General features: G+C 44.9%; 1 protein-coding gene across 3 annotated transcripts in view; it reads right to left on the bottom strand.

The window, feature by feature from the left end:
* Positions 1-12,770, bottom strand: part of LOC121594698 (bifunctional heparan sulfate N-deacetylase/N-sulfotransferase) — a 182,857-nt gene that overhangs the window by 52,038 nt on the left and 118,049 nt on the right. The window lies entirely within an intron of this gene.

Consider the following 12,770-nt stretch of genomic DNA (forward strand, 5'->3'; position numbering starts at 1 on the left):
ACAGAACGTACAGAGATTGCAATTAGTTGTTATTTTAATGTTTGTGGGATTAGATTAAACGTGTTATGGCGCATACGCCATTCCGGGAATTAAAAGTAGACATTTTACAAGCATGCTCATCATTATACATTTTGCCCTCACCGACGTTCCCAATAGTTTTGTGATGTTCTTATCTATGAAAAACAGGCAAAAATCGATCATCGATAAAAAAAAAAATTTCCCTCAAAATTCAACTTTGTTTACTTGCCAGTTCAATTCCGCAAAAAACTGCCTTTCCTAGGCTCCCAACCGACAACCTGTGATGTTCATTTGCATTCTAAGCAGAAAGCAAACGCAAGGTCAAGCGAGCGCCTCACGCTGACGCTCGGTTGACGATGGTACGGACGTTGATCGTCACATAAAATGTGTTTGTTAACTATTTGCCATTATACCGTACACGCCAGAGTCGCGCTGCTAAAACGTGTGCTTCATCGGTCGTGCATCGGAAGGGCCCGATTAAGCCCTCTCCCTGCCCGCGCTACTACGGGTGCGGATTGTTGATCCATCCATCGAACAGCGTTCAAAATACAGCATTTGGCAGTTGGGCAAAACCTGCACCACAGGCAGGGAGTAATGGATCGGAAAACAGGTCCAGTACGTGATCGACACACGCCGCCGCCCACTACGGGAACTTCGGGAAAAGGACGACCCAGCGGCACGCCTTACCGGAGGAGTTCGAATGGATAAATGTTAAATTATGGAAACCCGGCCAGCTAGCTAATGGCTAGTCGATGATGCCCAGCCCATCCAAAAAAAACCGGACATGCTTATACATAAACCATTAGGATGCGAACAGCCAGGGCCATTCTGTTCATTCTGGTCACTTCCCCAAAATGAACCTCGGTGCTGCCCAAGCCGCACCACAACAACAGTGAAGCTAGAGTGATATTGGATACCGATGGTAATATCGATGCCGGTGACGATGATGATGGTGATGGTGATGACGATGATGATGATGATGATGATGGTGATTGCAATCAAAAATTCAAAACAGTCATATTGCCGTGCAAACACCGCCGTGCATCTGGCGCCAAGCGCTCTGACCCCCGCTCTGGCGCTCTCAGCCCGGCAATTAAATTACCTCCGGGTTGCGTACCCGTTTAACGATCGGCGTAAACGGCGTGGATGATGATCACAGATGGTAATGCTCCCGCCGCATGCAACGCATGCCAAAATCTGTACCACCCTGAGCACCCTGCGAGTGAGCTTTTTGGACGACGTTAAGGTAAACTTTTAAGAAAAAATTCTCACGTAGATGAAAAAAATCTCCAAAAAAAGCAGCAAATGGAAGGGTCATCAAATTGCGACAAACACAGCGAACTTTGTTTGCGCGCCCGTCAGTCACAAAAAGGCACAAACTTGTCACCTTAACTGTGCTCGCTGTCGTATGGAAATGTTGGGACAGATTGGGAAAGCGCAAATAAAAAACTCCCAATCCGCTTCGAAGTTGCTGCTGGCCAAACCAAGACTAAAACTTCCACGAACGGAAGTTTGCGCAGGTTGACGTTAAAAGCTGAAACCAAAAAAAAAACTCAAAACCTAACTTCCAAAGAATCAAACTTTATTTGCATAAACGTATGTGCTTTTTTTTCTCTGTTCGTTTTCTTACTTTCCACTCGGTTCGCCTTCTGACTTTTAGCTGACAAAAAAATCGAACTTGTGTGCGCTGCTGCTGTGCAAGCAGCGTCACTTTCGGGGGGACTAAAGCTGTCGACCTGCCTGTCTAAGTCAATCAGTGAAATGTGCCATGACAGCCCGATGTTGATATCTCGGCGAAATGGGATCTCCCATTCCCTGGCACTACCTAAGGGTAAGGTAGAAGGATATATGGGGCATGGGAAGCTTTTTCTTCCCGCTTCCGGTAGAGCGACGGTAATTACTTGGAAAATGTCGGCCACAAGATGTACAAGCTCTGACAGGTTAGCCGCACTCGAGAATCAATATCCACTGCCTCTCTCTCTCTCTCTCTCACTCGCTCCTCGCCAAGCAAACATCGTCTGACATTCAATTACGTCGGAGATGATGTTGGACAAGCCGAGCTTTACACGACGGAACGGAAGGCGCGTGGCGGAGTTTGACCTCTGGTGGCGCAGTTCGTGCTTGGGAAGCAGGCAAAATTTGAAATGTGTTGACAGGAAAGTTTTGATTGATGAAAACGTCTACCACCCATCGCTGTGGTAAAGCAACTTTCGCGCAGCATTTCCGGGAGCTGCTGCTCTCGATACCTTCTAAGACGATGCGGTGCGCTTCTTCAAACATCGCTACATAAACAATTCAAAATGCGTTGATTTTGAATCACAACAGCTTGTCCTCGCTTTGCCGTAGCCCAGTTGATGACGAGTGGGAGCACTCGGCAGCACCGAAAATAGCAATCATCGCACATCGCACACGTCATCTAATCCAGCATACAAATACAAAAGCGCGCACAAATACATTTCCACACGTGTGTGTACGTTCACATTCCGAACGGTTTTATCTTCTGTCATCTTCTGTCATCTTTCTGTGTGTTTGGTGGCGGCCGTCATACTCCCATCCATCCTTGCAGACTCGTTTCCAACCTTATACATGACATGTTTTGCCCCGCTTGTTCGTGGTGTGTTGCACATTCCGCCTGTCTTGACTCTGACACGTTCGTACGGGTGTGCGACAACGCCAACCAAGCGTGCATACGAAGAGAGCGTGCTCTATCGGTAGAGGCGCTTCGTTCCGTCTGAGGTCCTGGTGCGACCATTTTTCTCCTATTGTATTTACACAAAACTTTGCCCGCCCCCGGTCCACAGGATGCCTACGCCACCGGTATAGTATTGGTGTGGGGAGAGGGGATTAAGTATTGGTTTTGCAAACTGTCGGAAAAACAAACACATCGATTCTATCGAATGCCGGCGCGCCCGCATCGTGTTCCGATGCCTTCCTGCTCTCTTCTGTAATTTTTGCAATTCTCGTATGCTTCCTCCTTGTCATCCTGTTGTATGCGATCTGTCTCACGAGTTTTCCGATTGTTGACACACACACACAACCCTCTCGCCCTTAGTGGCACGACACGGTGGCGCAGCTTTGCTGCAATTGTCCTTATTTTGCCCTCCTTTTCCCTATTGCATCTGTTTGCGCGCCACATGGCCTGTCAGTTTTCCATTTCCGATTCTTTGACCCACCCCCCCCCCCCTTTTTCTCCGTCATCCCTGCGTTTCTTATGGTGCGTTGCACTCTTCCCGCTTGGCGTTGCCTAAGCCTTGTGTTGCCGGTGTCACTTGCGGCAACTTTTATTTCAATTTCACTCAACCCGCACCACCACCACCTCGACCAGTTCCGTCGGCCAACTCTGCCACACTGGAAATGGAAACAGTACCACTCCCAACCCTCCATTCCGTTGCAGACCAGACGACTAGCTTGCTTGCCAACCCTGGAGGGGATTATTTCTATTCTTCGTACATTTTTGTTGTTTTTTTTTATGTCTTATTTTCGTTCTGTTTCATCACTTGCTCAAACAACTTTTCTCGCGGGCAACACAATTCGCGTCATTTTTCCTCCCTTTTTTTGTTTCCACGGGCGCACTTCCGTTTCTTCTTACGCTCAGAAAGGGGTACTGCTGTTTGCCAATGACCTCCTGTTGATTCCTCTGCTCTGTTGCGGAGGTGCTGGGGTGCCGCTTTTCTCACTTTTGCGAAACATTCAATACTGTTTATTTATTTTTTTTCTCCCTTTTGTTTTTCGTTTACGCTTCCCATCGTTTGCTTCTTGCTCATATTCCTCCTGTCATTTTCACTTATTGAATTGTTTTGTGTAAGTGTGTTTCCAGCCCTTTTTCTCTCCCTCTCTCTCTGCAATGCATACCCATTCGATCTAAACCTGCATGGTGGTGTGCACACGTATTGCTGCTTGTTGTGCTCCATTGCGCCAAAATTACACCATAAAAATGGTCGAAAATGAACAAACACATTCCGGGCGGTTTTGTTGGCCGTCCCGGGGAGGGTGACGGGGTACAACGCTACGCATACATGTCGACACACTTGTGCGTCGCACGCCGGGCAAATAGAAAACTTTTATTTTCCCCTTTTCTCGAAACAATGTTGTTTTGCTGTCAACCTGTACCGAGCGCTGGTGTGTGTGTGTGTGTGTGTGTGTGTGTGTGTGTGTGTGTGTGTGTGTGTGTGTGTGTGTGTGTGTGTGTGTGTGTGTGTGTGTGTGTGAGAGAGAGAGAGAGAGTGAGTGGCACAGCCCGTCGAAAGTGCATCTCCATCGCAGCACGGGCGAAACACAATAATGAAAAGCTTTCGGTCCATTCTTGGCCGACATGTGGGGAGGTGGTAGAGAGAGAGAGTGCCGTGGCAGAAAAATAAAGGAAAACTTGTAATATTGAAGCGCACACGCTGCTCCTGCTGGTGGAAAACACGTCTCGTGTGAAATGGAATAACTTTTTTTTTTTTCATTTGGTTTTTCCTTGACAGCGAGTGGCGGTACAGGGCTTGGTATAAAGTTTTACACCCAATGTCACAAAAGCTTCACTTTATTGCAACACAACCGGGAAAGATGAAGTTTGTTCGAGCGCCAGGTCCGAAGGTGTGTGTGTGTGGTTGCCAATATGGAGGATGATAATCAAACGATGATTTCATTTAAAGTTTGTTAGAGCAAGGCAGCAGGAGAGAGAATGTAAAATTCACACAATAAAATCGATTGTGGCAAGTGTCGCTTTATTAAGAGAGCTTTAGAAATAACAAAATAAGCACTAAAATCTGGTGAAAAATACAACAAATGAAGTAACATTTAAACGATGATTTATTAAGAGTGTCCTCAATTTAACCTAATACCAAAGATTTATAGGCTATCCTGCAGCTTTTGTGAATTTCAAACATGCGTAGCTTTAACAGCACCCATGTGGGACGTTATTCATGCCGACCCCTATGTGTTGCATGATGGATGCTACCGATGAGTATATTATGGAGAACGTCAGGCACTTTTGAACATAATAGATCGTAAATTATGGCCTTTATATTCATTTATGAAGCCGATTGCAAAGCACGGTCCAAACAAAACCCACATGATTTAACATGACATCGAAGATTGATAGTAATATCGTATCGTATTCTCTGCATAAAATAGGCAATACGTATCCTGGTAAGTAAACTAGCAGGTATCCAATTACACAGAAAGAAAGGATTCGTTGGTCAATCAGCTCTTTACAGCACTGCCAGTGCTTCCCAAAGGATTCCCAAGCGCACCTTTAGCGGATGCCGTCCAATAATTGAACGAAGAATGTGATACCTTCGCCCAACCGCTTTGAAGCCAAGCGTAGCGAAACGTAACGATGCAACGTTCTTCAATAGCTTCTTTCTTAATTTGTGCTCGGTCCGTAGACGTGCTGCAAACATGCCGGTGCCGGAAGTGGCGGGAAAGTCGATACCCGGGGCCAGGCACACGTAGCCAAACACAACCCACTATCAATCAATTACTTACAGTTCAAACTCAATGCTTTCATTGAAGTTTTCAGTAGCCGTCGTCGTCGTCGTCTTCGTCGACGCTGTCGACTTTCAAAAGCACGTGCCTTGGTCATTCCCGTTTGTCGAGGGAGGTGGTGGTTGTGCACGTAGGTTATGCTGAGTAATTTAATTAATGAACTGCAACATGAAAAGTCGATTCCGATGATATCATTTGTGGGTGTGTGGGTGTGTGTGTGAGTGTCTGTGGGAGGGTGCTTTTTTGTTTATTCCCACATTCATAGAGAACTAATTTGAAGCAGGGAGGGAATTTTTACCCTTCATTAGCGAATGTATTAAAAGACTGGCTAGCCCGAAAAGGGAACAGTATTTTCCACGTTTGATAAACATCTTAGCTTGATATTTGAACTCATTTTCTGCTGAATAGAACGACATAGGTCACATTTTTTATTCGAACCCACGTTTTTTCCTTGTCGGTCAGATGATCTCACTCACTGTAGGTTTTTTTTTACGATATTCGGTTGCACATCGTCCAAAAGCCCAAAAGTTCAACTCAGATTTTTTGTTTTCATTTTCGTAGGATGAAACAAAATCCTCCCCATTTCAAATTCTCAACTTCTAACAGACCAAAGCACTCTTCAATCGAGCCAAAATGAACACCGAAAAAAGGCTCAAACAGTGTACCCCGTTGTGCACCATTTTTCTATTTCGTACGAAATCTACATTCCATTATTCGGTTGAATCATAAATGAATCGCTCATGAATAGTGCATCTCTTCGGTGGGATGGAAAGCAATACGTGTATGCGTCACCAGCACACTTAAGACGTTGCGCTCTACTCTGGTGTTGCATTTTCCAGGAAATGCCAACGGCGCAGGGAGTAGGATATGTAGGATGAAAAGTGAATATTCAGCGCCTGGTGTCCTTTGCTTCTTCAAGGTTGCCCAGCAGTGGTAAGTAGAAACACAGCACCAATGTATATTCATATTTTATCATAAAGCGGTACTTTTTACCCCCCCCCCCCCCTCGTCCTGTTCCACTTACTCGCGTGAAAGAATTTTACACACCAGCGCACCCACCACATATGTAACTTTGATTGAAGTAGAAAGTGTGTATTCTTGTTATTTTTAGTGTGAGTTTCAACAAATGGGGTTTTTTATGTTTCTTCCTTACATATGGATGAACAATACAACCGGACGGGTATGAAGTATTCATGAAACGTGTTATTTAACCTCAAAGAGTTTTATTTAGAAAAAAGGGAATACATGCATCCCGTCAAGAGACCATGTTTGCATGTTATGAATTGGACAATGTAAAAAATGCATAATTCTTAGTATTTTTTTATTGCAAGCAACTAAAGAGAGTAAAGCATTTTTTCTTTTATATTATCTATTATTCTACACGTCTACTTACTACTCAGAAAGAATCTTATTAGATTGGTTGAGCAATCACTGAACAACATCAGTTTCATAAATTGATCGACGCCGCAAAACTCAACAACAATGTCTTTAGGTCATTTTTTGTTGTTGTTGATAAAACAACGTTAAAGCCTGCAAAAAAGGTATACCAAACTAGTAGCTTAACTGTGCTCTAGAGCAGGAGCTACAACTTCGCAAATACTGTTCTTATTTAGGCATGATATTTTGCTTATTATTTACAATTAAGTCCTAAATATCATACCAAAATGAAAAATTACATTAATACCATATTTTATCTTGGAAATTTAAAGACGAGAGGACATTAAAATACAACAAAACGGGTCATTAAATTGTTATGTTTTGCATTGTGATGTCTAAATAGATGTAAAGAACAATTCGTACAATTAGCACTTCATTCATACATTTATACTTCATATTTCACTCCCACAAAAAGACGACTCAAATTGCTCCAAAACGAATGACGGAAAACCATTACTTCCCCAAATCAAAGCGAAGCACGTCAGCACGACGATGACGTAACAGCTCATTAGGAGATAGTGTCTCAGGCAATGAACAGCACACACACACATACATGCAGTACCAACGCGGCCTGTGGCGACGACCAAGGCCACAACTCTACGTCAGCCAACCAATCTGCAGTGGACGACCGGCGGCATCCTCTCGATGGTTTCCAACCCCATCGTTCCCCATGTGCTAATGAGTGCTTCAAATTAAGACAATGACAAAGTTAGCGCAAACTTTTACCTTCCAGTTACTACCACCACTACCACTATTGTCCACTGCTCCCGATCCTAGTCCTGCGCCAGGACAAAGCAAATTTTGCCTTCCGATGGCAGCTTTCCGAAACGACCATTGTGTTTCATAAGCTGCCCAAGGCTAGGTGCTGCCGTAGCGAGCGCACCAAGAATGGGAAAGTCAATGTAAGTCCTTCCCGCCGCTCTGGAAGGCAAACATCTTTCCCATTCTGTACCGGGGGCGTAGTGCTTCAGGAAACGGGTCGTTACTGGGGTACAAGCAGATCCGACGGTATGCACGTCACGTCCATTTCGTGTTCGTTTGTCGCAATTGCAGTTTTACAATTCACGAAATATGGTGCTTCCGGTGACGGTTTTCGTGCTGCAAGCGGGGAGCAGCAAAGCGCCAGAACAAGATGTACGTGTACAGCCGGATTCCTTGGTTGAGACACATATACACCAAAAAAAAGGACCAAAAAGAGCACTCATTTTACTTTTCAAGAGTTACAGACCAGGTGTCCAGCAGTAAGGTACGGAGAAACCTGACAGAAACGGACAAAAGGGTGGACACATGCAGTTTTGTGCACGATTTTGTCTGATGTCTACAGTTTATCGCTTGCCGAGAGAGCTTGAAAATTCGCATTTTTTATTCCTTTTTCAGCACCCATCTACAATCGTCTAGAACTGTTTCACCAAAACCCGAAGTACCAGTGATGCACCTGTATGTTCTCTGCTGTGTTGCAGCAAGGACGCGCAACCGTATAGCTGTAAAAGCCTTCAAATGTCAAACGCTGTCAGCTTCAAGTGTTGGAAAGCACCCTCGTTTGCGACACTCAGGGGGGGGGGGGAGGATGTTTCCCCTGTCCGGTTGTGATTGTGCTGCGATCTCGCGTTTATTCTAGACCATCGGAGTTTGCACACCTGCACACCGGGAAACGACAACAACGCTCGCGGCCTCCTACCATCCCAGCGGCAAGCGCACACTACTTTCTCCCATTCTTTACACTACGCTGATGCAAACTAAACACAACTGGCGCGGGACGGACGGGATGAATGCGAACGGACACAGAAACAGAAGAACCAAGCACATCCACAACTGGTGCCTGCCGGCGCTGTGTCCCTGGGCTTCGGGAGATAGTTTTCCCCACGGTCCAATTTTCAGTCCAATGCCCGGAGACAGTCCGTGGGACCGTAAAGCACAGAAATCAATTACTTACAGCACCAACCCGATGGCACGGGCAAGCAAAGTTTCGTGAGTTTGGATTTGGAGCAGTTTCCATCGCTCCCACTACTGTCCGCTTGGCTGTTGCGCATCTCCGCAACCGAGCACACACACACACACACTTAACTAGAGAGCGGGACTTGACGGGTGTGTTCCGAGATGTCGCTCGTTAAAGGGGCTAAATCAACTTGGTACAAAATCATCCATCCAACCGGAACCTAGTTCTAGCAGGTGAGCAGATGGTGCCCGAACGAGGATGGTGCACGGTTGTTGATTCAAGGAGACTGAGAAATAATTACAAAAGGTAGTAGATTAAGATTAGTTTGAAGTCCTGCTCGCAGGTTGAAGGTGAAGTGACACTGGTGTGGTGGTCTCGTGGAAGTTTGTTTGGAATCGATCAAACTTAGAAATAGTTATTAAAAAGTTACGCCAACAATAGCTTGCCGGAACTTAATCCTGCTAGCTTGCGTAACTCACCGAAACCGAACGAGCACAGTTGCTGGATAACAATCGTAAAAAGTGAAAAGTTTGCCGAAGTTCTTCATTTTCACAATGTCCCCGCGGCGTTGAGCGGCATCAATAAATTTTGTGTCAACAAGAACGCGATGTTCCACAATACACTTTAATGAGCTTCAATTACTTCACAACGGGCACCCCTCGTTACAGCTTTACACAGCCAGCGAGGGCGGGATTACGTTCCTCACATTGTTTAAATCGCGGCCCGCAATACAATGTCCAATTACACTAATATTGATGGAGGCGCATAATCGATTCAGGAGACTGCAGCATTATGCATCCCTTGGGTGCACCTAATCATCATCGTTCTGGGTTTGGGGGAGGTGGAATCAATCACCCAAGCAAGCAGAAAGGCGGTTGGCACCTATTTGGTGATGAACTATTCATTAGGGAGAGAATGGAATGTATTCATTATTTCGCATGTTTGTCGATCAATTACATCGGCAAATCCTTTCAGCAACAAACTATTTAATGCTCGCGGTGTGGTGCAAATTTCATCCTCTTGAACAGAGGATGCATTTGATCTGGTTGCTAATTGTTTGCAGAATTAATATTGACAACTTCAATGGCCCAGCCTGTTGTACCTTCTAGGATGGAAAACTAAACATTAGCATGTCCATGGCATCATTAGCTTGAAATGTCTGAACAGATTTCTCCTGTTCACATGTCAGTATGCTCGAAAGCTCGTACATACAAAGCACGAGAAGTACACGAAAAACTGTCTTCCTTTGCAAACAAACAAACAAACCAACCAGTCAACCAACCAAGCATGTAGTGATAATAGTTTTACTCCCGGTCTCTTATCTCTTTGATCAGTGTACACCAGATTCTAGCTTACACTTTTGAAACCATCCTCTAGTAATGATAGCATCAATGCCCTAAAGGGCAACGGGAGGTTAGATGGAAAGTAAATTACGTTTGGCAGTTTCAACTTTTCGCCCGGTACATCCGTACATCACAGATTGCAGCAGCTGGTGCGTGGCGTCCTGATATCCCTGGGCCGGATATTTTCGACACGACACGAGAAACAAACGAGCGCCAGTCAATAAATTGTGCCCGGTTCGCTACGGACAGGGTTCGCATGCATCTCCTACTGCTGTGCGCTGCTCGAGTCGTTCGGTGCTACATTAAGCACTATCTGCTACTGCTACCTCGATCCGACGGCAGTGCAATGTGTCTATTTCTCGCGAATTAAGCACACACACACACACACTAGGATGCACTAGGATAAATGGGAGCACAGGGCAAACGAACCGGAACACGGTTCTGAGCTTCTCCCAGGCGAAGCAATATGCTCTCGGCAGCTCCTGTTCCGCCGTTCCGCAGCCATGCATCGAATAAGCCAAGCGTGATGGAAGCGGGCTTCTTGCAGGCGAGTAGCTGGTGCCACGAGAACACAGCACACACCCGAGTTGGCCGGAAGGGACTATGTGTTCGGTGCCCGCCCCACTACTCGGAAGTAAATGTGCTTATCTATTTAGGGGACGACAGGCAGGCAACAAATCGCCTCCCCCCAACCCGTGGACGGCGCATCTTATTAAGTAAGCACAGTATATTTCCGTACACCCAATACCTTGCCATATTGTTGCCGGATAGAGAAATGATTGTTTTTGGCGTGTGCACTTGTAGCATTGAGAAGAAAAATGCTTAAACAATACGGAATTACTACAGCGAAGGCGACAATCGTGCGATGACTGTTGAGAACAAGAGCATGGAGGTTTCAGTACCTTGAGAGTATTCTGGATGCCGCAACTAAATACAGCTTTTCAATGTATTTTATGAGTAACTGAACGCAATTTGTATTTCTTTGGGTATATGCGAGTCTTAGCACGATTATCGCTAATACTGTAATAGCTATTTGAAATGCTTTAAAAGCCTTAGAGTGATGAACTTCTAGATACACAACGAGGGCCACAGTCTGTCTTTCTTTCTATGTATAAATTAAAGTCAGTCAGACCCTGGTGACATTTCAATAGGCAAGCTTTTGTGGAAGACATAAGGATTGATTCAATCTTTCCAAATTTTGTTCTTAACAAACAATCTAGGCAATATCATCGATTCGAACAAAAATAAATAAAAGATATTATCGGTTAACACTAGAACTACCGGAACAGTCATTTTGCCTAGAAATGCTTAAATTCAACTCCCTATCACTTATAAGTAGCATAACATGCGCTGACAATGTTTGAAGATAGCTTTATTACAATTATTCCAATTAAATTAAACAAAAATTCAGCGGACTGAATGTTTCATTAATCAGTTACTAGCCATATTGGCATACACGGATGGAAGTTCTAGTAATAAGTTGAATTTCCATTAAATTTCCATTGAATTCCCTTTATTTTCACTGACTGGGAGAACAGTACGCTCCAGTTTACCGATAACTGATGCGATTCGAACGGAAATTTCAAGGATTGTTTTTTTGTAAAAAGGATGCAATTTCTATTACAACTAAGACTAGTTTTCAACTTCAAGTAGCATGTACATGTATTTTTGACTTAACAACATTTAAGAACCTAAGTTACAGTCTAATTGTATGTGAAACTCAAAATTTGAATTTAAAACAAGCGAAACACCATGGAATATGTCATTTTGTAGTACTCAATTTCAGTTCCGCACGCTCAGTGGAAGCACCAGCATTGATCGCTCCCTTACTGATTTATATTATACCTTTTAATCCCCTCCCCCCACCCTATTGTCCTTGAATCAAGTGGCGCACAAATGAAATGTAATTGATCCATCGCCAGTTGATTAGATTTCAGCGAACAGGCGTTAAAACTGACGCGGATAAGTGCACCACAAAACTACGCGAGCAACTCGAACCGGTCACTAGCCACTCGACCAATTGCTGCTACTGCTGATACCACTTTGATGTAAAAGTGATCTAACAAACGACTGCACTACAGGGCCGGGGATGTTTACAAACGCGTCGCAGGGGGTGCGGACAAAAAGGTGTTGTCGGGTGTACGCTGAAAAAGGGGTAATTCCCACAGTTTCCCACCATTTTTGTGTCCCGCGGCAGATGTCATTCGGTTTTATTATGTAACCGTGCAGCAGACAGCATGTTGTAGACACCTTCTTGTATGGTTTATTTTTTCCAGCTCTCACCAGCTCTCTCCCGGTCGCCCGTTCTGCGACCGACACTCATGAAACTGTCCGTTACTATTGCTTTTCGCTAGTATCATTGTTCACAAACGGCACTGGCCGCCTAGGGAGTAGGCAGGCAGGCAGCTTCACCGAGCGCGAGCGCGCGCGGACGTACAATTTAATTTACGTACCTTTACGATGCCTTGTTCAGAGTTTTCGCAAACATTGGTTACAATTTCATTGTACAGCAGTGTAGCACTTGCAAACACACGATTAATGACTTGGCGGCATTTTGGATGGGA

This window comes from Anopheles merus, chromosome 2L (assembly GCF_017562075.2).
Source record: "Anopheles merus strain MAF chromosome 2L, AmerM5.1, whole genome shotgun sequence".
NCBI lineage: Eukaryota > Metazoa > Arthropoda > Insecta > Diptera > Culicidae > Anopheles > Anopheles merus.